Here is a 24,645-nt window from a genome sequence, read left to right on the forward strand (position 1 = left end):
CAGACCTGTAACAACTTCTTTAAGAGGCTCCTCTGTCTTCCACTCGTTACCTGTATTAATGGCACCTGTTTGAACTCGTTATCAGTATAAAAGACACCTGTCCACAACCTCAAACAGTCACACTCCAAACTCCACTATGGCCAAGACAAAAAGAGCTGTCAAAGGACACCAGAAACAAAATTGTAGACCTGCACCAGGCTGGGAAGACTGAATCTGCAATAGGTAAGCAGCTTGGTGTGAAGAAATCAACTGTGGGAGCAATTATTAGAAAATGGAAGACATACAAGACCACTGATAATCTCCCTCGATCTGGGGCTCCATGCAAGATCTCACCCCGTGGGGTCAAAATGATCACAAGAACGGTGAGCAAAAATCCCAGAACCACATGCGGGGACCTAGTGAATGACCTGCAGAGAGCTGGGACCAAAGTAACAAAGGCTACCGTCAGTAACACACTACACCGCCAGGGACTCAAATCCTGCAGTGCCAGACGTGTCCCCCTGCTTAAGCCAGTACATGTCCAGGCCCGTCTGAAGTTTGCTAGAGAGCATTTGGATGATCCAGAAGAGGATTGGGAGAATGTCATATGGTCAGATGAAACCAAAATAGAACTTTTTGGTAAAAACTCAACTTGTGTTTGGAGGAGAAAGAATGCTGAGTTGTATCCAAAGAACACCATACCTACTGTGAAGCATGGGGGTGGAAACATCATGCTTTGGGGCTGCTTTTCTGCAAAGGGACCAGGACGACTGATCCGTGGAAAGGAAAGAATGAATGGGGCCATGTATCGTGAGATTTTGAGTGAAAACCTTCCATCAGCAAGAGCATTGAAGATGAAACGTGGCTGGGTCTTTCAGCATGACAATGATCCCAAACACACTGCCCGGGCAACGAAGGAGTGGCTTCGTAAGAAGCATTTCAAGGTCCTGGAGTGGCCTAGCCAGTCTCCAGATCTCAACCCCATAGAAAATCTTTGGAGGGAGTTGAAAGTCCGTGTTGCCCAGCGACAGCCCCAAAACATCACTGCTCTAGAGGAGATCTGCATGGAGGAATGGGCCAAAATACCAGCAACAGTGTGTGAAAACCTTGTGAAGACTTACAGAAAATGTTTGACCTCTGTCATTGCCAACAAAGGGTATATAACAAAGTATTGAGATGAACTTTTGTAATTGACCAAATACTTATTTTCCACCATAATTTGCAAATAAATTCTTTAAAAATCAGACAATGTGATTTTCTGGATTTTTTTTTCCTCATTTTGTCTCTCATAGTTGAGGTATATTTATGATGAAAATTACAGGCCTCTCATCTTTTTAAGTGGGAGAACTTGCACAATTGGCGACTGACTAAATACTTTTTTGCCCCACTGTATGACGAAAGGTGAGTAGAAAATCAGAGCAACACTGGAGCTAAATACTTCTACACAATCATACAAGATCCTGTGTTAGAGTATATTTTCTTTATGCATTGACTGTCTTCTCCGATACGACTGCAAAGCTGTTAAGAGCATCGTCCTCCATTACTTGGTCCTTGTCACACACAAGGATTGTAGACATTTGCTATATTTTTCTATCAATTCATCAAATCATTGATATATATACACACACACACTGATCAGCCATAACATTAAAACCGCCTGCCGAATATTGTATAGGTCCTCCATGGAGGCCTGGAGTCCACAAGATCTCTGAAGGTGTGCTGTGGTACCTGGCACCAAGATTTTAGCAAGAGATCCTTTAAATCCTGTAAGTTGTGAGGTGGGGTCTCCATGGATCAGACTTGTTTATCCAGCACATCCCACACATGCTCGATCAGATTGAGATATTGGGAACTTGGAGGCCGAGTCAACACCCTGAACTCTTTGTCATGGTCTTCAAACAATTCCTGAACAGTTTTTGCGGTGTGGAAGGATGCATTATCCTGCTGAAAGAGGTCGCTGCCATTAGAGAATACCGTTACCATGAAGAGTTGTACTTGATGGCAACAATGTTTACGCAGGTGGTACGTGTCAAAGTAACATCTACATGAATGCCAGGACACACAGTTTCCCAGGAGAACATTGGCCACAGTATAACACTGCCTCCGCCAGCTTGCCTTTTACCCATAATACATATTGGTGTCATCTCTTTCCCAGGTAAGCGATGCACACGCACCCAGCCATCCACCTGATGTAAAAGAAAACACTATATTAGAAGTATTTAGAAGAAGAAGCCTTTAGTTGTCACATGCACACTCAAGAACAGTGAAATCCATCCCCTGCATTTAACCCATCTGAAGCAGTGAACACACGCATAGGTGAGCAATGAGCACACACACATACCCGGAGCAGTTGGGGGTCATCAACATTTCAGCCCAAGGTGACCCCATGTTAACCTAACCGCATGTCTTTGGACTGTGGGGGAAACCCACATAGACACCGGGAGAACGTGCAAACTCCACACAGAAAGGCCACTGGGCTCAAACCCAGAACCTTCTTGTTGTGAGGTGACAGTGCTAACCACTACACCCCCATGCCGCCCATTTAGCAGACACTCTTAACCAGAATGACGTACAACATACCCAGTGCAGCCTGGGGAGCAGGTGCCTTGCTCAAGGGCACTTCAGCCATTCCTGCTGGTCCAGGGAATCAAACCAGCAACCCTTTCATCCCAAAGCTGCTTCTCTAACCTTTAGGCCATGGCTTCCCCATAAAACTTGATTCATCAGACCAGGCCACCTTCTTCCATTGTTCCATGGTCCAGTTCTGATGCTCACATATCTGTTGGAGGTGTTTTCAGTGGTGGACAGGGGTCAGCATGGGCACTCTATCTGGCTTTTTCAGCAGTTTATGTTACAGTAGTTCTTCTGTGGGGTTGGACCAGATGGGCCTTTGGTCCCTATGCACATCAATGAGCCTTCAGTGCCATTGAACCTGTCAAAGTTCACCAGTTGTCCCTCAGTGGACCACTTTTGGTAGGTATTAACCACTACATGCCAGGAACACCACACAAGACCTGGTGTTTTGGAGATGCTCAGACCCAGTCATCTAGCCATCACAATTTGGCCCTTGTCAAAGTCACTCAGATCCTTATGCTTGCCCATTTTTCCTGCTTCCAACGCATCAACTTCGAGAACTGACTGTTCTCTTGCTGCCTAATATATGCCACCCCTTGACAGGTGCCACTGTAATGAGATAATCAATGTTATTCACTTCTTCACCTGTCAGTGGTTTTAATGTTACCAGGAATTGGTGCAATTGCACAGTGAAAATGAGAAAATTCAGCAGTTTACAGGGCTTGACATTAACGCTTGTCCGGGACAAGTGATAATTTATGTCAGACAAGTTCATTGTCTCAGTTACTTGTCTGATCAGACAAGTGCCAAAATACGCCGATATTCAGGTTACATATCAAATTCATCAGTTTATTCACATGATTTCCGAAGCATCTCACTTGACATATTGTTTTGATGAATCGCCAGATGTTTCTATTCGGAAAGAGCGATGTGCGCATGCACAATATTCAGACCCTCCAGGATTTTGCGATGTTGCAATTTGCAACATCAACGCAAATTCAACCAATCCCTGCGAATTCAGGGCGGTGTTGCAATTATATCCAATCACCGCAACTTTCCCTCAAATTTGACCAATCGTTGGCGTCGTCTTGAGGTGACGTCGACAAACTACCTTCCGCCTTACTTCTGTGTATACGTTCAAGAGAAGCAGCATATGCGAGTCAGTGTTTATATAGGCTTAAATTCTGTTACTGAAAGTGTGTTATGTTTACAGTGAAGGGCTGTGTGCACTTTACATTATTTTTTACTTAATACAAGAAATTAATGGATACCAACATTTTTGCCAAAATGGTATTTTATTTTCCATTGTTTAGGCAGCTTCAGCATCATACTGTGAGATTCTGTTCAAACTGTTTTTTTCTTCTATGAAGCCTGAGCCATTTATTTTATTAGTTTATAATTATTGTTTAATTTAGTCTTCAGGAGAGACTGCCTGCACACACTACTAGGATTAATAGTTTTTTTTTTTTTCTTACATGAAAGCTGAGGCATTTATATTATATTTTAAAGTAACTTCATGTTGTGCTGTGAGGTTCTCTGCACTTTAACTTTTGAACCAACAGGTGCATTTGGATAAGTAAAGCTGATTTTTCTGCATTTTTGTAGTCCTGGTAATCTTTTATATTGGTAAAGTTGTTTATAGGACCATTTCTCAGTGTCTTTGTTTTTTTTTAATCAATAATAACTTAATATTTAACATATCACTCAATTTTAATCACAAAAAGAAAAAAATCGCAACAATTTCTCGCAACTTTCACTTCCTCCCACAATGTAATTGCAACAAAAACCTAAAAAACACTGCAACTTTCTTTGCAATTTTTGGAAAACCCCCCGCAACATCAGACATTTTAGCCCGCAACAATCACAAAAAAGGCCCACGAAATCCTGGGGGGACTGAATATTCCACTTGCGAAACCGGCCAATACCGCTTCGTGTATTTGAGCTGAAAAGTAAACGGTCGTTTATGGATTGGTTTTAATCGTGTCATACACGTGGATTTGTTGACATTTCTGTTGGCGGGATCATTATTCAACTGTATTTACGTTGAGTATGTGGTAATTTCCAAATCTATGAATTGTTGTTGATGGTGTTCATTATAAAAATTTAGACATTTAGAAAATGTCCCTCCTGAAGTTCGGCTTCACAAAGAAGTCTAGTGAATCCGAGGCATCTGGTGCTGAAAAGAAGAGGAAGCAATCACAGCAGAACTATGACAGCAAGAGAGAGCGGAAATTTCTCAATTCTTGGAAGGATGAATTTGAATGGGTCCAAGACACCGGAGATGGAACGCAATGTTCTCTGTGCATATCGCATCCTACTTATGCTGATGTCTCGAGCAGCATGTTTAAAGGTACAACTTCATATAGGTGAGACATTCTAGTGTCACATGGCAAGAGTACAAGCCACAAGCGATGTGATGCAAATGCAACAAATGCAATAAAGATTGTTGGGTTACAAATAGTTTATTTGTTTTTTTTTTTTTCTCAAATATTTCTTCGGACAAGTCAACTTCACATTCGGACAAGTAAATTTCCTTTCAACTTGCCTGACAGGACAAGTGGTTTCAAAAGTTAATGTAGAGCCCTGGTTTATTTTCATATAGTTGTGAAGGTCATCATAAAACTCAAGATGTCTAACTGAGCTTGAATTCACATGAAAAGCTACATAGCCACTAGATTTATGTTCCATCATCTCATCTCATCTCATTATCTGTAGCCGCTTTATCCTGTTCTACAGGGTCGCAGGCAAGCTGGAGCCTATCCCAGCTGACTACGGGCGAAAGGCGGGGTACACCCTGGACAAGTCTCCAGGTCATCACAGGGCTGACACATAGACACAGACAACCATTCACACTCACATTCACACCTACGGTCAATTTAGAGTCACCAGTTAACCTAACCTGCATGTCTTTGGACTGTGGGGGAAACCGGAGCACCCGGAGGAAACCCACGCGGACACGGGGAGAACATGCAAACTCCACACAGAAAGGCCCTCACCGGCCCCAGGGCTCGAACCCGGACCTTCTTGCTGTGAGGCGGCAGCGCTAACCACTACACCACCGTGCCACCCTGTTCCATCATTCGTTATTTATTTTTCTGTTTCTAAGAGAACAGGATCAAAAACCAAAATTAAATGTCAAAAGTCAGAAAGAGAAAATCTATTTTGGAAGTCACATGAGAAATGAAAAAGGACTCATCTCATCTCATTATCTCTAGCCGCTTTATCCTTCTACAGGGTCGCAGGCAAGCTGGAGCCTATCCCAGCTGACTACGGGCGAAAGGCGGGGTACACCCTGGACAAGTCGCCAGGTCATCACAGGGCTGACACATAGACACAGACAACCATTCACACTCACATTCACACCTACGGTCAATTTAGAGTCACCAGTTAACCTAACCTGCATGTCTTTGGACTGTGGGGGAAACCGGAGCACCCGGAGGAAACCCACGCGGACACGGGGAGAACATGCAAACTCCGCACAGAAAGGCCCTCGCCGGCCCCGGGGCTTGAACCCGGACCTTCTTGCTGTGAGGCGACAGCGCTAACCACTACACCACTGTGCCAGCCTGTTCCATCATTCGTTATTTATTTTTCTGTTTCTAAGAGAACAGGATCAAAAACCAAAATTAAATGTCAAAAGTCAGAAATAGAAAATCTATTTTGGAAGTCACATGAGAAATGAAAAAGGACTCGTTTATGAATTTTTACACTTGTGTATGACTTGTGAAATGGAATCCAGAGCCATGTTTTGATGTATTTTTAGTTATTGAAAATGAGTCATTGAACAGCAGAAAAAGGGAAAAAGCAATTTTGAAAAATGCCGTTCTGAATTGCGTTTTAGTTTATTTAGAACTTAGGTTTTGGGTGACCTGGAAGCTTAAGCTTGTGGGCGGGTTGGGAACGTTATGGTTTGTTTATTCTCATCCGCATGACATGGCGTCTTTGGCGGCATATTCCGACTTAATTTGCGAAATGTTTGAAGAGCATGTACTGCATAGCATCCATGATCCATGAACTCGCTGGAGGTCGATCTATCGTCGTCGTCGTGTGTTGTAAGTGAGACATGAGTGAGCGCGAGCCAGGCGGTGTAATTTACTTCCGGGTGAAATATAGGATCAGTCAAATGAAATTCAATAAAGGAATAAATGAATATTACAAAATAAGAAAACGATCAGAAATGTTGTCCACTTTTCTAATACTACTATTTGATGATGGCAATACATTTTGAAAACAAATAGAGCCATTTCTGCTTGTATTGTTTTAAATAAAACACCAAGCTGCACCCTTTTTTAAATTTCATCTTTCATTCCAAAATAGAATAATGAATGAACGAAAAAGTACACGGACCCACCTCACACACTTCAACACCCACACACTCCCGAATTCATACTCCGAACACTTGGAGAAAATAGAACCAAATGTAACAAAAGTGCAGTTCTGTCTTCACACATTGACTCCAGTAAGATTAAAAAGCACTCCTCATTATTTAAAAAGCCATTGATGCATTTTACACTGGAATTTGGACCGAGTCGGTCATCTCGTTTTGAACTGAAGTACCAATACAGAGGTTCTCGGTTTTTCAGTACTTGTTCCTCCTTACATTCTCGAAACATCTGAAGCACTCATCTTTAGTGTGACGATAGCTGCCTTTTTGGACGGAAGCCACGAGAGGCCCTTCATATAATCTTTTTTTATTCACCTTGTTATCCCGAGATAACAACATAATTAATTCAGGATCTCGAGAAAACACCACAACTAATTCGAGATCTTGAGAAAACAAAACCGTTATTTCGAGATCTCGAGAAAACAAAGCAATTATTCCGTGATCTCGAGAAAACAAAACAATTATTTCATGATCTCAGCTGAATCGCTGTATCTCCGTCGGTAGAGATGAAGCCGGGTCAGTCTTCTGCGGAGGCGCCGCGGACTAATTTTGAAATTATCCCTTATTAAAAGACTTAATGCAATCTCTCCCTGTGTCAACCCCTGATCAAAATATTGCCTTATTAGGTGATCGATTATTCCAGACATTCTAATGACCAAAGTTGCGTCTATACAGAATGAGAAATAGCCCCAAAGTCAGCATATCACAAGTCTCTTGGCGCACCTGAATGAACCATTTCTCAGCTGTTTACTCGAGATCATGAAATAATTGTTTTGTTTTCTCGAGATCACGGAATAATTGTTTTGTTTTCTCGAGATCTCGAAATAACGGTTTTGTTTTCTCGAGATCTCGAATTAGTTGTGTTGTTTTCTCGAGATCCTGAATTAATTATGTCGTTATCTCGGGATAACAAGGTGAATTAAAAAAAAGGATTATATGAAGGGCCTCTCTCGGCTTCCGTATTTTTGCAGTTCAAGTCAGTTTTTGATTTGTGGTCCTGCTCTAATGATGTCTAACAGGAGTGTAAAAGAGTATCATCATCATCATGTAGTTTTACATTTCAGTTTCAGAAATTCACATTCATTTTAATCCAGGTTCTGATGGTCAAATGGTATTCAATACTTTACTACGTTAATACAAATCGTACAAATTCACCAGTTTAAAGGTGCTATATGTAAAATCGTACAAATGCACCAGTTTAAAGGTATTATATGTAAGGGCGTATTCACACCTACGTTGTTTGGTCCGGACCAAACGAACCAAATTTCCCTTGGTCCGGACCTTTTGGGTTGGTCTGAATACAAACCGCCGAACTCTGGTCCGGACCAAACAAGCGGACCGAGACCGAGCTGCAAGGTTGGGCTTGGTCCGGACCAAAGGAACCCTGGTGCGGAGCTTTTGGAGGTGTGAAAGCAGACCGGACCTAATCCGACAGTTTTGCTTTTTTGTACCTCGGGAGCTTCCGTCGTTTGTCGAGCATTATGGGAAACAGAGTCTTGACACTCCACCGCAAAGTGCAAACACTGTTTCGGTTGTCAAGGGAACCTTACAACAGTCGTTCAGTCATTCAGACCAGTGGTAGGCTAGACTATAGAGTACAAAAAATGAGTAGGGGGCAAACGTGGGCCGAGGAAGAAACGCATACCCTTGTGGATATATGGGCAGATGTCCACATATCTGAGCTTTTGGAGAGAACACACAAAAATGCCGATGTGTTTGCTGTATTCAGTGAGAAAATGAAGGAGAAGGGGTTCACGCGCTCCCCAGAACAATGTCGGCTAAAAGTGAAGAAACTCCGTCAGACCTACATTAAAATCAGGGACATTCTTTCAAAAAGTGGCGGTACTAGCGACTTGCGTGAAGAGCCAGAGCTGTCACAACATGATGTGTGCTTATCAGCGCTATCCTCCGTGACTACTTTTGAACTTAACGCTTTGTGCGCATGTCGTCTCTGACCAATAGCTGAACGACCACAGGGCGCGCGGCTTTGTTGACAGATTTTGGTCCGCTTACTAAAATGTACAGTGTGACAGCGAACCGCACCAAAATGAAAAAAAAAAAAAAAAAACATTTGGTTCGGACCAAAGCAAGTGAACTATCGAACTATCCTGGTCTGAATACACCCTAAGATTTTTAATTTACATATAGCACAAACGAGATGAACTAACAGATGAGCTTAATGAACTGTCATCACACACGTTACTGCAGTGCAAAAGCTTCTGTAGAATGCCATCCACTTTTCATCCTTATCTCTCTTTACTTCATCTACTTTATCTCTCTCTCTCTCTCTCTCTCTCTCTCTCAGCATTTTTAGTCTTCCGAACAGAAACCACACAGCATTTCTATCTATTCTGATTTTCCTGCCCCAGAAAATGTTTGCATTTCCCAGGACATTTTAGGTCCATTGAAGTTAAAATATTCACACCCTACATGAGCTATTTCTAAAACCATTACAGACATCTCCTTTGCTGGCAGAAGAAAAGAAAGAGTGGGCTGTAGAATAAAATCGTTTCTGTCACTCTTACTGCTGCCCAGTAGACCACTGGGTGATGTCCTTACCTCCTACCTTCCTAGTGATTTATTCCTCGTACACCACAGTGATTTGCTAATGACTGCCATTTTTAATTTATTAATGAACAATCTGATTTTGAACCATTCATACTTACATTTAATGCTGTGGAACATACACGAGACAAGTCAGCTCTAGCAGCTACAAAGAGTCGTTCCCTAATCAGCTTCCGTTCTTTCTCTTCCTTGAAGACAGATTAATTAGACAAAAATAAAAACTTGCCATGTTCGTGAGAAATCGGAAAGCACAAAAACCAACATCCTGGAACACTTACTAGGTCCTTTTACAGCAAGACAGAAACCTTACACCTTTATTCTGTCCTGCGTTCTGTATCAAACGCCCGGATGTGAAACAAGAGGGTCTATGTTATTCCTCCTCTGAGCTGGAATCGATATCTATGTAAAATGGACAGCTGGGACAGCGGGACAGGGGTGTGATGTCTTTGACATTCTTCTTTCCGAGGCCAAAATGAACTCAGATATCTCCGTCTATGGCGTCTAATGTCTAAAAGCCTTTCTGCCTCGAACAGCTTCCTACTTCTCTCTTCACTTTCTCCTCCAACATATTTCTGATGATGCTTGCACGAGTCTCTCCACTCCTCTCTTCCTGGTTACCTCTCTCTTCTCTGTTTGTGAGTGCAATTTTCCATGACTGACTTTTTTTCCCCCAAAAAGGAAAAAGAGGCTGAAGGGCACAAACACATTATATATATTGAGGCTGTTACTTCCCTTAAACGTGAATGATTTAATGGAAGTGATTACATGTTGCATATGATGCTCAGCTTGCGTTTGAAGAGTGGTATAAATGTGCACGGCTAACAAAATCGCCTCAATGCTCAGTTCCCCCACTGTGGTTTTTAAAGCAACACAGGTACGCTTGAGGTATTCATATTTCTGCTGCGTAAATACCAGTGGCAAAGTGTTACTATTAGAGCTGGGACTTGAGCTCAGCCAGAACTTAGCCAGACAACAAAAGAGGCAACAGGACAAAGGATTTTGTAAGGGATTAGCGGCAGGCTGCCAGGTCACTCCATTATGTGTAGCTATCAATGTTGATTTTAAAAGCAACAAAGTAAATTACACTACCGTTCAAAAGTTTGGGGTCACTTTGAAATGTCCTTATTTTTGAAAGAAAAGCACTGTTCTTTTCAATGAAGATCACTTTAAACTGATCAGAAATCCACTCTATACATTGCTAATGTGGTAAATGACTATTCTAGCTGCAAATGTCTGGTTTTTGGTGCAATATCTCCATAGGTGTATAGAGGCCCATTTCCAGCAACTCTCACTCCAGTGTTCTAATGGTACAATGTGTTTGCTCATTGCCTCAGAAGGCTAATGGATGATTAGAAAACCCTTGTACAATCATGTTAGCACAGCTGAAAACAGTTGAGCTCTTTAGAGAAGCTATAAAACTGACCTTCCTTTGAGCAGATTGAGTTTCTGGAGCATCACATTTGTGGGGTCGATTAAATGCTCAAAATGGCCAGAGAAACGTCTTGACTATATTTTCTATTCATTTTACAACTTATGGTGGTAAATAAAAGTGTGACTTTTCATGGAAAACACAAAATTGTCTGGGTGACCCCAAACTTTTGAATGGTAGTGTACATAGGGAAATGACTACTTACCGTAAGTCTGAGTGAAAAATACTGTAGTGAGCGTGCAGCATGGAAGAAGAGTCTGGAGACAGAAATCTTAGTTTCTCAGTCGTTAGCCTGTGCTACTTGCTCTTCATAGAACTGTCTTGACTGCTTTATCAGCATTTGCTAACACTACTGATGAACACTATACTGGCTGGAAGGTGACTTCACTGCTGTGCTGATGGTGCTGAGTCACGGTTAAGCTCGCGTTGGCATTCAAGGAGGCAGAGCACGATAAATTTTTGGTCCCTCCGACTATAAATCAAAATCTGACTGGTTAATTCACCGGTCACTTCCTATATAAACATACACTGCTATGGCCTTCTGTCCCGGCAATGAAGTCCTGACCAATGAGTGAGCAGCTCTAAACTCTTCTCAGCCTAGACACAACAAACAAAAAAAATCTCATTGGATAACTCGATTTTAATGTTTTCAGAACAGTAACCCTTTCATTTCTGAATTGATAGAAAATGAGGCGGAATTAGAATGAGAAGACAATCTCATCTCATCTCATTATCTCGAGCCGCTTTATCCTGTTCTACAGGGTCGCAGGCAAGCTGGAGCCTATCCCAGCTGACTACGGGCGAAAGGCGGGGTACACCCTGGACAAGTCGCCAGGTCATCACAGGGCTGACACATAGACACAGACAACCATTCACACTCACATTCACACCTACGCTCAATTTAGAGTCACCAGTTAACCTAACCTGCATGTCTTTGGACTGTGGGGGAAACCGGAGCACCCGGAGGAAACCCACGCAGACACGGGGAGAACATGCAAACTCCACACAGAAAGGCCCTCATTGGCCACGGGGCTCGAACCCGGACCTTCTTGCTGTGAGGCGACAGCGCTAACCACTACACCACCGTGCCGCCTGAGAAGAGAATAATTTTAATGAAATTATGAAAGAATGAAAGAAATTAAATGTAATATTTGAAATGCTGATATATTTGGGCCTTCTCTGAAGGTCTAGACGGCCCTGATGGTTCCCCTCTGGTAGATACGTCACCCTTGATGCCAACGCTTTATTTCGTTCAGTGTAAATCACTTAACATTGAGGTGCCTTCTTTATGCCAACATTACAGAATATCTGTATAAAAAGATCTACTAACTGTTACAAAGCGCTGACACTGGAGCCCCCATGAATGTTAAATAATCATCTCCTTCCAGAAAACTTCCCCATATTCCCCGTATTTCTCTACACCCACCATCAACACATCGTACAACAACAGATGCATCTGCAAAAGCCATCAGTATCATGGATGACCCCTATCACGGATCTCATGTAGTCTTCACCCTCCTGCCATCTGGCAGAAGGTACAGGAGCATCCGTGCCAGAACCAGCAGACTTCACAACAGTTTCTTCAGATTCCTCAACACCCTGCTGCCTTGCAGTGCTCACCTGGGCTACTCGGTATGACTCTGTTCCACCACACAGCGCACTTTACAAATCTACATTAGACACTTTATGGAGCGCTGGACTTATTGCTGCAACACTACTGATTAGTTTACAACCCATGTTCTGTGTTTATTGTCCTGTACTCATCTCACACTGTTGTGTATTTGCACTTTATGGAGTCTTGCATATTGTTATGTGTTGTACTATGGTCCTAGAGAAACGACATTTCGTTCAAATGTATGCAAACTAAGTAGAGGGATGAGAATTGATGTTTCCTCTGCATTTAACCCATCTAGTAGTGAACACACACATACCCAGAGCAGCGGGCAGCTATGCTGCAGTGCCCAGGGAGCAGTTGGGGATTAGGTACCTTGTTCGAGGGCACTTCAGCCGAACCTCAGTCCATGGTTGTCCCATGTTAACCTAACTACATGAATTTGAACTGTGGCCCCACACAGGCATGGGCAGAACATCCAAACTCTGCACAGAAAGGCCCCCGTCAGCCACTGGGCTTGAACTCAGAACCTTCTTATTATGAAGCAACAGTGCTGGTATGGTGGTGTTACCACTACACCACCATGCCAATAGTGATTAGCACTGCTGCCTCACAGGAAGAAGGTTCTGGGTTCAAGCCCAGTGGTCAATGGGGGGCCTTTCGGTGTGGAGTTTGCATGTTCTCCTCGTGTCTGTGCGGGTTTCCTCCAGGTTCTCCAGTTTCCTCCCACAATCCAAAGACATGTGGATTAGGCCAACTGGATACTCTAAATTGTCCATAGGTGTGAATGGGAGTGTGTATGGTTGTTACTGTACCTCGTTCGTGACGGAGTAAGCGGGGCGAGGTATTGTAATCAGTGCGGTTCGTTTGTTACTTGCAAAAATTGGAGATTTTTGCAAGTATGTTGATCAGTCCGTTTGTCCCTTTGTTTGTTGGTGCTCTAGTGTCATCATTTCTTGACCGATCTTCACCAAAATGCACAGGACAACTTACTGGGGTCACACAAAAACATCATTAGTTTTTGGTGGGTCGAGATCAAAGGTCAAGGTCAAATCTTGTAAAAACACCTAATCAGCCATAACTTCCGTTTCTGTGTGATTTTCGCAAGTATCGTGCTCTGCATGACTTTTCATTTGTCTGTTTGTTTGTTTGTTTGTCTGTCTGTTAACAATCTAGAGTCTAGACAGTTGCACCAATTGACTTCAAATTTTCAGGGTAGGTGAACAATGCTCCGTAGATTACCTGATTAAATTTTGGGGGTAATCGGGTCAAGGTGAAGGTCAAGGTCACCGGAAAGGTCAACCTTTTGGTCAAAATAACATTTTCCATTATAATTTAAAAACGGTTGCTAATAGACACGTTTACTATTGTGAGCACATAGGAACTCACATATGGCTTTTCATCTGGCACCATGATATTTGACCTTGAGTGACCCTGAAAGGTCAAACTCAAGGTCACGGATTTTCCGAGGGCTGTAACTTGAAAACGGTTGATGGTAGAAAGATATTTACTATTATCAACTTATAGGAAGTGCCATAGGTGGCACGGTGGTGTAGTGGTTAGCGCTGTCGCCTCACAGCAAGAAGGTCCTGGGTTCGAGCCCCGTGGCCGGCGAGGGCCTTTCTGTGCGGAGTTTGCATGTTCTCCCCGTGTCTGCGTGGGTTTCCTCTGGGTGCTCCGGTTTCCCCCACAGTCCAAAGACATGCAGGTTAGGTTAACTGGTGACTCTAAATTGAGCGTAGGTGTGAATGTGAGTGTGAATGGTTGTCTGTGTCTATGTGTCAGCCCTGTGATGACCTGGCGACTTGTCCAGGGTGTACCCCGCCTCTCGCCCGTAGTCAGCTGGGATAGGCTCCAGCTTGCCTGCGACCCTGTAGAAGGATAAAGCGGCTAGAGATAATGAGATGAGATGAGATGAGGAAGTGCCATATGGGCTTTCATTTGGCACCATTACTTTTGACTTTGAGTGACCTTGAAAGGTCAAACTGAAGGTCATGGTTTTTCAAAGGGCTATAACTTTAAAATGATTCATGATAGCCAGATGTTTACCATTATCAACATATAAGAAGTCCTATATGGGCTTTCAGTTGCCACCATGACCTTTAACCTTGAATGACTTTGAAATGTCAAACTCAAAGTCATGGATTTTCATAGGACTATCACCAGACAGCTGATGATTGAGAAATATTACCATTATCAACATATAGGTATAAAATAAATGCTGCCAGTCGAGGTTTGTTTTGCCTGGCAACATTTGTTTGTCTCTGTGATACATTGCCGACCTGTCAAGGTTGAACCCAGCTTCTCGTTCAAAAACAGCTGAGATTGGCTTCACATGGATAAGCGGTATAGACAGATGGATTGATGGATGTTAAATACAAACATTATTTTAAGCTATTTGTTCGTAACTTTAGATTGTGGGCATTGTCCACTTTACTAGCCCATGTGAATGAGCTGTTACCATCAAAACAACCTGTAATTTCAATTGCGACTGGCACGACTGTCAGGGTTCCTGTTACAGAAAATGTATCAACACTTTCAGATTTGAATTTAACAGTGCTGTAGTATAAACAAAGGTAGATGGACCAAACAGTCCCTCCATTCAACAAACAATCACCCAATCATTTGGCTGAGTATCTTCTATACAAAGGCCTAAATTATGACTCATCCAGCTTTCAAACTCTTCCACTTAGAACTCTAGTCCACACATGTGGACTGTATAATAAGACAGGCTTGAACAGGCATGAAGACAAATGAGCGAACTCGATACAGAGACTCCTAATCTGTCTGACTGTGTGCTGAGGGAAGTTTAATGTTATCAGGACTCACAGCTTTGGATGGGGGAAAAAAAAGATTCAAACCTGGGGCTTCTTTATAAACTTGGGCTTCAAAAAAAGTGCACATTATTTCCCATGCACATGGAAAGATAAAAGAAGTAAACTTCTTAGACAGGGGATGTATATAGCGTGTATCGGTGTGTGTAATTTACCACATTCAGCGTTCAGGTAATGAGCTGAAGGTTTCAAGGTTTGAAAAATGCACTCATCATTGACTCCATCGGTCATGATTAAGGTAGAAGAGTTAGCTCTGAAAAGAGTTAAGTACTCCAAATGGAGTTCATCGACAGACTAAGTGCTTGTCACTGTAGCGATCTCAAGCCCTTTCCGATAGTCATGTGATTTGTTCGACACAAAAGTGTACAGACTGTTTTAGTCTCATGACAACTTGGAAAATGTGAGTTTTTAAAAGTTTTTAATTTAATCTGTCCATAAGGCCGATGCGTTGTCGCCATGGCGTGACATCCGTCATCCATCTGTCGTCCGCAATTCAGTTAAATCGTATATCCTCTGTCGGTTCTCTACAGATTTCCGTTCCAATTGTTTTGTTTGAAAGAACTCATCACTCTGCACAAAACTCATTCATTGTTTTGTCAAATTTTTTGCTAACGAGGCCAAATTAATGAATTTTCCAAGCCTCTCGCTAGAATTGTATCTCCTCTCTCATTTCTCAACTGATTTCAGTTCTGATCGATGTTTTGGGTCGATAAAAAGCCATCAAAAAACTAGCCTGGGCCCGCCCATCCTAAGCGTGACGCAACACGAGGGCCTGTTGCGAGCTTAGTCTGGCCAGGCAAGCTATCTACAGCTCTTCCAAGCTCCCGAAAAATCGGGAACCAATCAACTTTGAGTATCTCCAACGGCCCTGGGTAGAGGCGTGTTCAAGGCACTGATGTAGTAGAACTGCGACCGGAAGCCATAGATTGTTTACAGAATCTATGCCGGAAGCGCTTCATTCACGCTTCTGCATCTATTACGCATAGATGCTGTATTGAAAGCATTCAACGGGAAGTTCTCATTGAAAACGGAGCAAAGAGCAGCCCTGGAGGTATTTATTGAAAGGAAGGACGTTTTCACCTTGCTCCCAACCGGCTTCGGTAAGAGTTTAATCTACCAGTTAGCCCCGTCGCATCGCATACGTCAGAGGAAAGAGTGATGTGATTGGTTTAAGCTTCGTCACAGCTTTTTCTGGCTTCAACCAGTAGCAAACTGAGGCATTTCAGGGAGGTGGGTCAACCACGCACTTTGGGAAACGGTTGGGCTTAATATCTTGGCCAGACCAATAGCTCGGAGAGCTTTGAAGTTGCATTAGCCAGGCTATCAAAAAACCAACAATATGTTTACAACTTTGTTTATTTTCAGTTAAATCATATCTCATCCCTCAGTTCTCACTGGATTTCAGTTCGGATTGTTTCGTTTGAAAGAACTAGACCTTCTGGACAAATTTTCTTCTGACTAGACTTGTATCTCCTCTCTCATTTATCATGCGAATTCAATTCTGATCGATGTTTTGGGTCGATCTTCCTTTGGGGAACAAAATGTAGCCCTTTGTTGATTTTCCTATTGAAAACAGTTTGTCATGGAGGTTCATCCTCTCTCACATCGTTACATTTCAGTTCCGTTTGATGTTTTGATGGCAGGCCAGATGAGCTACTATGTCCTTGATGTTCTGGTTTGATTTGATTTGAGGACACTCCCCAGTGATGGTTTGTCATGATAGCGGAGCCACCCCATACTTAAGAGAAATGCATGGACCTGATTTTTGATGGCTTTTGCAACCGTAGGACATCCGTACATACGAACAATGTACATGCACTACCGCAGGGAACCTGATCATCAGTGCAAAGCAACGTATCTCAAACAGTGAACCACTGGACAACAAAATTAATATTTTTATTTACATAGCATAGATGGGTTTTTATCCAGCACTTATTTCTTATTTGTTTTTTGAAAAATAATGTCGGATTATTTACGAACACATTTTACAGAAAATATTAATGACAGTTTCAAATAAAACTGGTTAAAACAGGTTTATTAGTCCACTAGCTTGTTGGACAATTGATATTTTCTGTCATGTAAGTGCGGTAAACAGATATAACTGAAGGAAGTTTTATTGAAAACACTGTCACAAGACAATACAGCAATTTATTGACATGAAATGCATGACACTACAGAATTCGATGGTTCATATGTTATAATAGTATAATTCTATTTAGTTTGATTTTGTGCCCTTGCAAATATTTTACTCATACACTCATCAGGAGCTCTGCTTTTAGGCAATGCATAAATATCGATATTATTACATAGCAGGATTAATGTCTATTATTCTATCCACATTCACTGGATATGAGCAATCACGCACTCTTATTGGTTACTCTACTACTAGGATATCAGCTCATATACCGTGAATAGAGAAAAACAAAATGGCGGAGTGTGTTGCTGAACCAACCGAGGATGAAATAAAAACTCTACTCGAAAACAAAACCCCAAAAATACAAAAAAAGCAACAAAATATGGAATGAAAGTATTTGATGGTAAGTACATATCTTTTTTATTAATTTTTCAAGAATTATTATTATCGCATTTTTCATAAATTGCGACTGTCATTTCGCCGGTTTGTTTACATTCTAAACGGAAATAATTTTGTCGGACGTTTTGTATAAAGTTTTTATTTATCAAATTTGCAAAAGAATAAAAATACAAATGCTCTGTTTCCCAAATTCCAGTGAATGTGGATAGAATAAAACAGTTATTCCACTCAATCTCGTTGTACATGGCTTACAGCCAACTCGGTGCTACGCGCCTCGTCGGATATCAGCTCATGCACGACTCGATTTCGTGGAATAACTGTTAATTATTTTTTTCGTGGTCCGGTTTCCATCAAATCCCGTGCTCTGATTGGCTGGCAAGCGGGTCCGTATCCTACGGTACAGACCCCAGTTACGGACCCCAGTTACGACTCACTCATTCACAACAACAACAAACATAGTAGCAATTTTTGTCAACATTTATTTTTGCATTTCTCAGGAGAATAGCATTAATTTTACAGCATGGATAGCGATAACAACAGTCTTCACAGCGAAAGTGAGTTTTACTACCCTGAGGAAGAAGAAATAAATGAAAACATTTTAGGAGAAAGCTAAAAACCTGTAACTTGCTAACACCAAGCAAAAACATGGCTGAACCCTGAATGACTCCTATTTGTATAAATAGGGGACGACATAGGCGGCAAAATGTAGTTTTTTTTCCTGCCATGGAAGTGCACTTGTATACCGAGGAGGAAACCATTTGCATTACAGCCATGAATGAGGATTCAAAATAGCATTAATTTTACAGCATGGATAGCGATAACAACAGTGTTCACAGCGAAAGCGAGTTTTACTACCCTGAGGACGACAAAATAAAAGAAAACATTTCAGGAGAAAGCTAAAAACTTGAAACTGTTGCTAACGCCAAGCAAAAACATGGCTGAATCCTGAATGACTCCTATTTGTATAAATAGGGGACTACATAGGCAGCAAAATGTAGTTTTTTTTCCTGCCATGGAAGTGCACTTGTATACCGAGGAGGAAGCAATTTGCATTACAGCCGTGAATGAGGATTCAAAATGGCGGCTTGCCTCGGATTTCCCCTTCAGGAGCTCTTGTTTTCTGTTAGAATTTGGTAAAGAAAAAAAAATATTATATATATATATATATATATATATATATATATATTATTTACTAGCTTGAGGTCGGTCCGTATGGTGAAATACCTTGACCTCGGCCTTGAATACTGACCTTGGCCCAGAGGACCTCGCTCAGTACTTTCAAGACCTCGGCCACGGTATTTCACCATACAGACCTCCCAGCTGGTAAATAACACACACACACATCTCATCTCATTATCTCTAGCCGCTTTATCCTTCTACAGGGTCGCAGGCAAGCTGGAGCCTATCCCAGCTGACTACGGGCGAAAGGCGGGGTACACCCTGGACAAGTCGCCAGGTCATCACAGGGCTGACACATAGACACAGACAACCATTCACACTCACATTCACACCTACGCTCAATTTAGAGTCACCAGTTAACCTAACCTGCATGTCTTTGGACTGTGGGGGAAACCGGAGCACCCGGAGGAAACCCATGCGGACACGGGGAGAACATGCAAACTCCACACAGAAAGGCCCTCGCCGGCCCCGGGGCTCGAACCCAGGACCTTCTTGCTGTGAGGCGACAGCGCTAACCACTACACCACCGTGCCACCACACACATATATATATAAAAACCGTGACAAGGTTTGGGCAATGCAGTGCAATCATATCCCAAGGTCTCATTGATGAGCATGATAAGAATGACGTTGGGGAAATGAAGGTTGACAGACATACATTCATGATCTCTCTCTCTCTTTTTTTATATCCATAATGTTCTATTGGCTTCATGTCATGTTTCCTCTGAATACCAAACATGCTAAATAGAAAGGGTGTAAAGGTTTGGTTTTATTCAAACCAAAAGAACACGAAACTTGCTCTGTAATTTTTACTTTGATTGGACAGTATGTGCAGAATGTGAAAAAATTATCCGATCAAAGAATCCATCCTGTTCATATTGTTCACTTGTTCATGCACAATGGTATTTTGCACTCGCAAATCTCAATCACTGCAGATAATGTGTTACTGATGAGTCCAAATGGAGATACAATATGGGGGGTGTCACTTCATGTAATCACTTGACATGGCTGTCACTGATAGCCTGCATGGATCTACACTCTGGGCTAGAAAAAAAAAAAAAAATCAGCCTGAGTCACACTTCACTTCACTTGCTTTTACCATTTTATGTATTTTTCAAATGACCATTGGTGGTGCTGTTGAGTTTGGGTCCACAGAAATCCTAAATAATAAACCTTAAAGGAACAGTCCACCGTACTTCCAGAATGAAATATGCTCTTATCTGAATTGAGACGAGCTGCTCCGTACCTCTCCGAGCTTTGCGCGACCTCCCAGTCAGTCAGACGCAGTCAGACGCGCTGTCACTCCTGTTAGCAATGTAGCTAGGCTCAGCATGGCCAATGGTATTTTTTGGGGCTGTAGTTAGATGCGACCAAACTCTTCCGCGTTTTTCCTGTTTACATAGGTTTATATGACCAGTGACATGAAACAAGTTCAGTTACACAAATTGAAATGTAGCGATTTTCTATGCTATGGAAAGTCCACACTATAATGACAGGCGTACTAACACCTTCTGCGCGCTTCGGCAGCACATTGATCAATGCGCTGCCGAAGCGCGCAGAAGGTGTTAATCAATATAATTTAAAAGGTAAAGGCGTGATTCTCATACCATCACACAACTTCATAAGCACTGTTTATGTTTTTTCCTTTCAATAAATGGCAATTTTAAGGAAGTATTTGAGAACTAGTCATGGATCTTTCTAAGCCAACTCATATGAGTGATATATATGAAGATACAGTACATCAGGTCAACACCCAGATCCAGCAGGTTTCTTTACATTCAGCATGTAAGATCTAAACTCACCTCTGAAGTATCTCATTCTCGCCACTGTTTTGAAACTAGTTTCTCTGTTTGTCCACCATGTATTTGTCTCTCATGTTTATTCCATGTGATACTGCAAAAACATGACTCGCACTCCACACACGGAATCACAAAATCAGTCATATTCCAAGAGCACAGCGGAATCATGCTATGAAAGCTTTCTGTAGCTACAAAGAAAGTTTTAAAAGTCTTTTCAAGAAATTACAAAGTCTGCCTTCAATGAACAGTTTGACACTGACTGGGGAACAAGTATATATGTGATATATACACACTATATTGCCAAAAGTATTCGCTCACCTGCCTTGACTCACATATGAGCTTAAGTGACATCCCATTCCTAATCCATGGGGTTCAATATGACGTCGGTCCACCCTTTGCAGCTAGAACAGCTTCAACTCTTCTGGGAAGGCTGTCCACAAGGTTTAGGAGTGTGTTTATGGGAATTTTTGACCATTCTTCCAGAAGCGCATTTGTGAGGTCACACACTGATGTTGGACGAGAAGGCCTGGCTCTCAGTCTCCGCTCTAATTCATCCCAAAGGTGTTCTATCGGGTTGAGGTCAGGACTCTGTGCAGGCCAGTCAAGTTCATCCACCCCAGACTCTGTCATCCATGTCTTTATGGACCTTGCTTTGTGCACTGGTGCACAGTCATGTTGGAAGAGGAAGGGGCCAGCTCCAAACTGTAAAAACAGTCTGCATGCCTAGGTGCTTGATTTTATACACCTGTGGCCATGGAAGGGATTGGAACACCTGATTCCGATAATTTGGATGGGTGAGCAAATACTTTTGGCTATATAGTGGCAGTGGGGGCATGGCCAAGCAGCAGTCTGTGAATGGAGGGCAGGGTCAGGGAAGGTAAGTGGCTAAGTCAGTACACCTGGTGTCAATTAATGTGTGTGTTTGTTTGGTGCAAGGATGGAGTATAAAAGGAGGGGGAGAGCAGAGAAGAGCCGCCCCGGCCAGAACACGTGTGTGACAGGCTGAAAAACTGATGATAAAAAGTAAAATAAAAAGTGTCTGTGTGAACGCCAACTCTCGCCTGCCGTGCTTCTGTGCTCCACCCACATCAGGGATTACTACAGTGGTGCCGAAACGCCTGGCGATCTTCCTGCTGGGCCAGCGTCAAGGCTTTGAAGCGCTGCTGCTGCTCCTTCCGGAGGGTGATCAGCGCTTGATGCTGGTTCTGCTGGGCGGTAGCGAGGGCAAGGATGAGCTCTTCAAACGGGGAGGACTCCATGGGGTGGTTCCCTTCTGCACTCCCGGGTTTTGGCACCACTGTAGTCATCCCTGATGTAGGTGGAGCACAGAAGCACGGCAGGCGAGAGTTGGCGTTCACACAGACACTTTATTTTACTTATCAGCTTTTCAGCCTCTCACTCACACCAACACACACGTGTTCTGGCCGGGGTGGCTCTTCTCTGCTCTCCCCCTCCTTTTATACTCCATCCCTGCACCAAACAAACACACACATTAATTGACACCAAGGCCCTGTACTACAAAGCGTGTTTTCTGGCTCACCAGGGTAACTTCGAGAGTAACTTGATCACGTGCAGCGTAACTTCCCGATTCACCCATACTACGAAAGTTGGCTATGTTCAAACCGAGGTATGCTGCCATGGCAACTTACGCTGCATCTCATACCTGCTCGTCTCAGGTTATGTTCTTGGTTAACCCGAGGTTTCCGATTAACCACACCCTTTTTAAACACCACCTCTCCACCGACATTTCCTCTAGAGACAATGCCAGCGTACCTGGATGACCCGTGCGATATCGGAGCGCAGATTAGAGATGGGATTTATGGCTCTTTGATGGGATCCGCATCTTTGTGATCCGTTCTTTGAAAAGAGCCGTTCAAAAGACTGGCTCATTTGGCTCTTTTTAAATATTTATTCAGTTTTAAGAAGACAGCGTCTAAAGAAGCCAGATCCCTCTGCTTAGACAGTGACATCAATATTTCTGGACATACCTTTTATATAAAGCAACCTAGACTTACATTATTGTAACCCCTAAATGCTCATAAATAACCATTAAAAAACAATGAGGGCTTCAATGAATGTCCATGCAGAACGGCTTTTCTGTAAAAAAAAAAAAAGAACCCACTCAAGAACATAGTTACCAAGAACGCAAGAAAAACACTTGTTTTACAAAAATATTTAAGTCTGAGATACAAAATAGATACAACTACAATAAATATAACACAAGAACTCGTTATCACACAAGAACATTTTAATAGAAAAAAACAAACTTTCTATATTAAAAATATTGAAATTGTAACAAAAATAGATACAACTAAACAGTCAGATAAATAAATAAAATACACAAAAATAGAACAAACAAAATGACGATAGAATAAATTAAATGAACGTCCGTGCAAAGTAGTTTTCCCACAATATTATCATTAATATCACACAACATTATAAACTATATACAAAACAATTTGAACTATTAGGCAAACAGATAAAACTTGAATAAATAAAAGGCAAATGAATGCTTGCTTGCACGCGCACACACACACCATTATGAATGATGTTTTTATATTTCATTTTCACCTGTTGCCAGGTGCGTTTGGCACTGCTGTTGCCTCTGAAATGTTCACAGGACCGACACCAACTTAGTCAAAGGGACTGAACAGTCAGTCGTCCTAATTCATGTGACTCTGTGCACATATCAGCTTAAGTAGGCTACTCCATGAATTTACCATACCAAATTTTATTCAGGATTTTTCGGACATTAAACAAGCTATATATGACTGGGGCCACGTCGAAGGACCATTTTCTGTGACTTGTGATTGATCATGAAGCTTCCTCTCATCCTATACTTCTGTTCTGGAACATGTAGAAGGGAGAATGTACTTACGCATTTACCCGATCGGCAATTCGTTGCCAACATGCTTGCCGCTCCTTATTGGCAGCCGCTGTGTTCGATTTTGCTCTTAATGTTGTTTTGAACTCCTCGTAGCTTTGCATTATGACAGCGCATTCTTCCTCCGTGAAGTACGGCGACCGTGCCATTGTGAACAGTGGGGATTTGCGCTGATAACCTCCCCTTTAACGTGAACGCGCATTAACCCTGATTAGGTTAACACAGGTTCAACAAATCAACTTCATAACTGGCGTCGTAGTACCGTTTAACCCCAAACAAGATAACCAGGTTTTGTCAACCCCGGTTTAGCGGGGGAACCCTGGGTTACTTCTGGGTAGGTTAACCTCCGTTCGTAGTACAGGGCCCAGGTGTAATGACTTAGCCACTTACCTTCCCCAACCCCGCCCTCCATTCACAGACTGCTGCTTGGCCATGCCCCCACTGCCACATACATAACAACACACTGCTGTGCAGAAGTCTTCGGCCTCCCAATTTTTTTTTCATCCAAACTTTGTTATAGATTTCTCTTTTATGACTTCTACATTATTGAGTCAAAACATTACAAAAACATTTTAGAGTTCCAAACGTTCGTTTTCCAGCACAAAATTAAATGTTACAGAAAAAAAAAAAGTTTGTATCCGAGCAGCATATTTGATAAGAGCACACTTTTCAGATTAAAAAAGAAAACAAAATAAAGGTTACTGGGTTTTGGTGCAAAATGAAGAAGCGAGTGTGGCAGTCAAAGTGTCCAGAAGAACTGGGGCTAGTTCTGTTAGGCTGCGCAGACACTGTGCGATTTTTTCAATCGCGGTATTTAGCTGCTGCTCACACTGTATGAGTGAATCGCAGGGGTAAACAGCACGCAGCTTACGAT

The sequence above is a fragment of the Neoarius graeffei genome, chromosome 20, assembly GCF_027579695.1.
Source record: "Neoarius graeffei isolate fNeoGra1 chromosome 20, fNeoGra1.pri, whole genome shotgun sequence".
Taxonomy (NCBI): domain Eukaryota; kingdom Metazoa; phylum Chordata; class Actinopteri; order Siluriformes; family Ariidae; genus Neoarius; species Neoarius graeffei.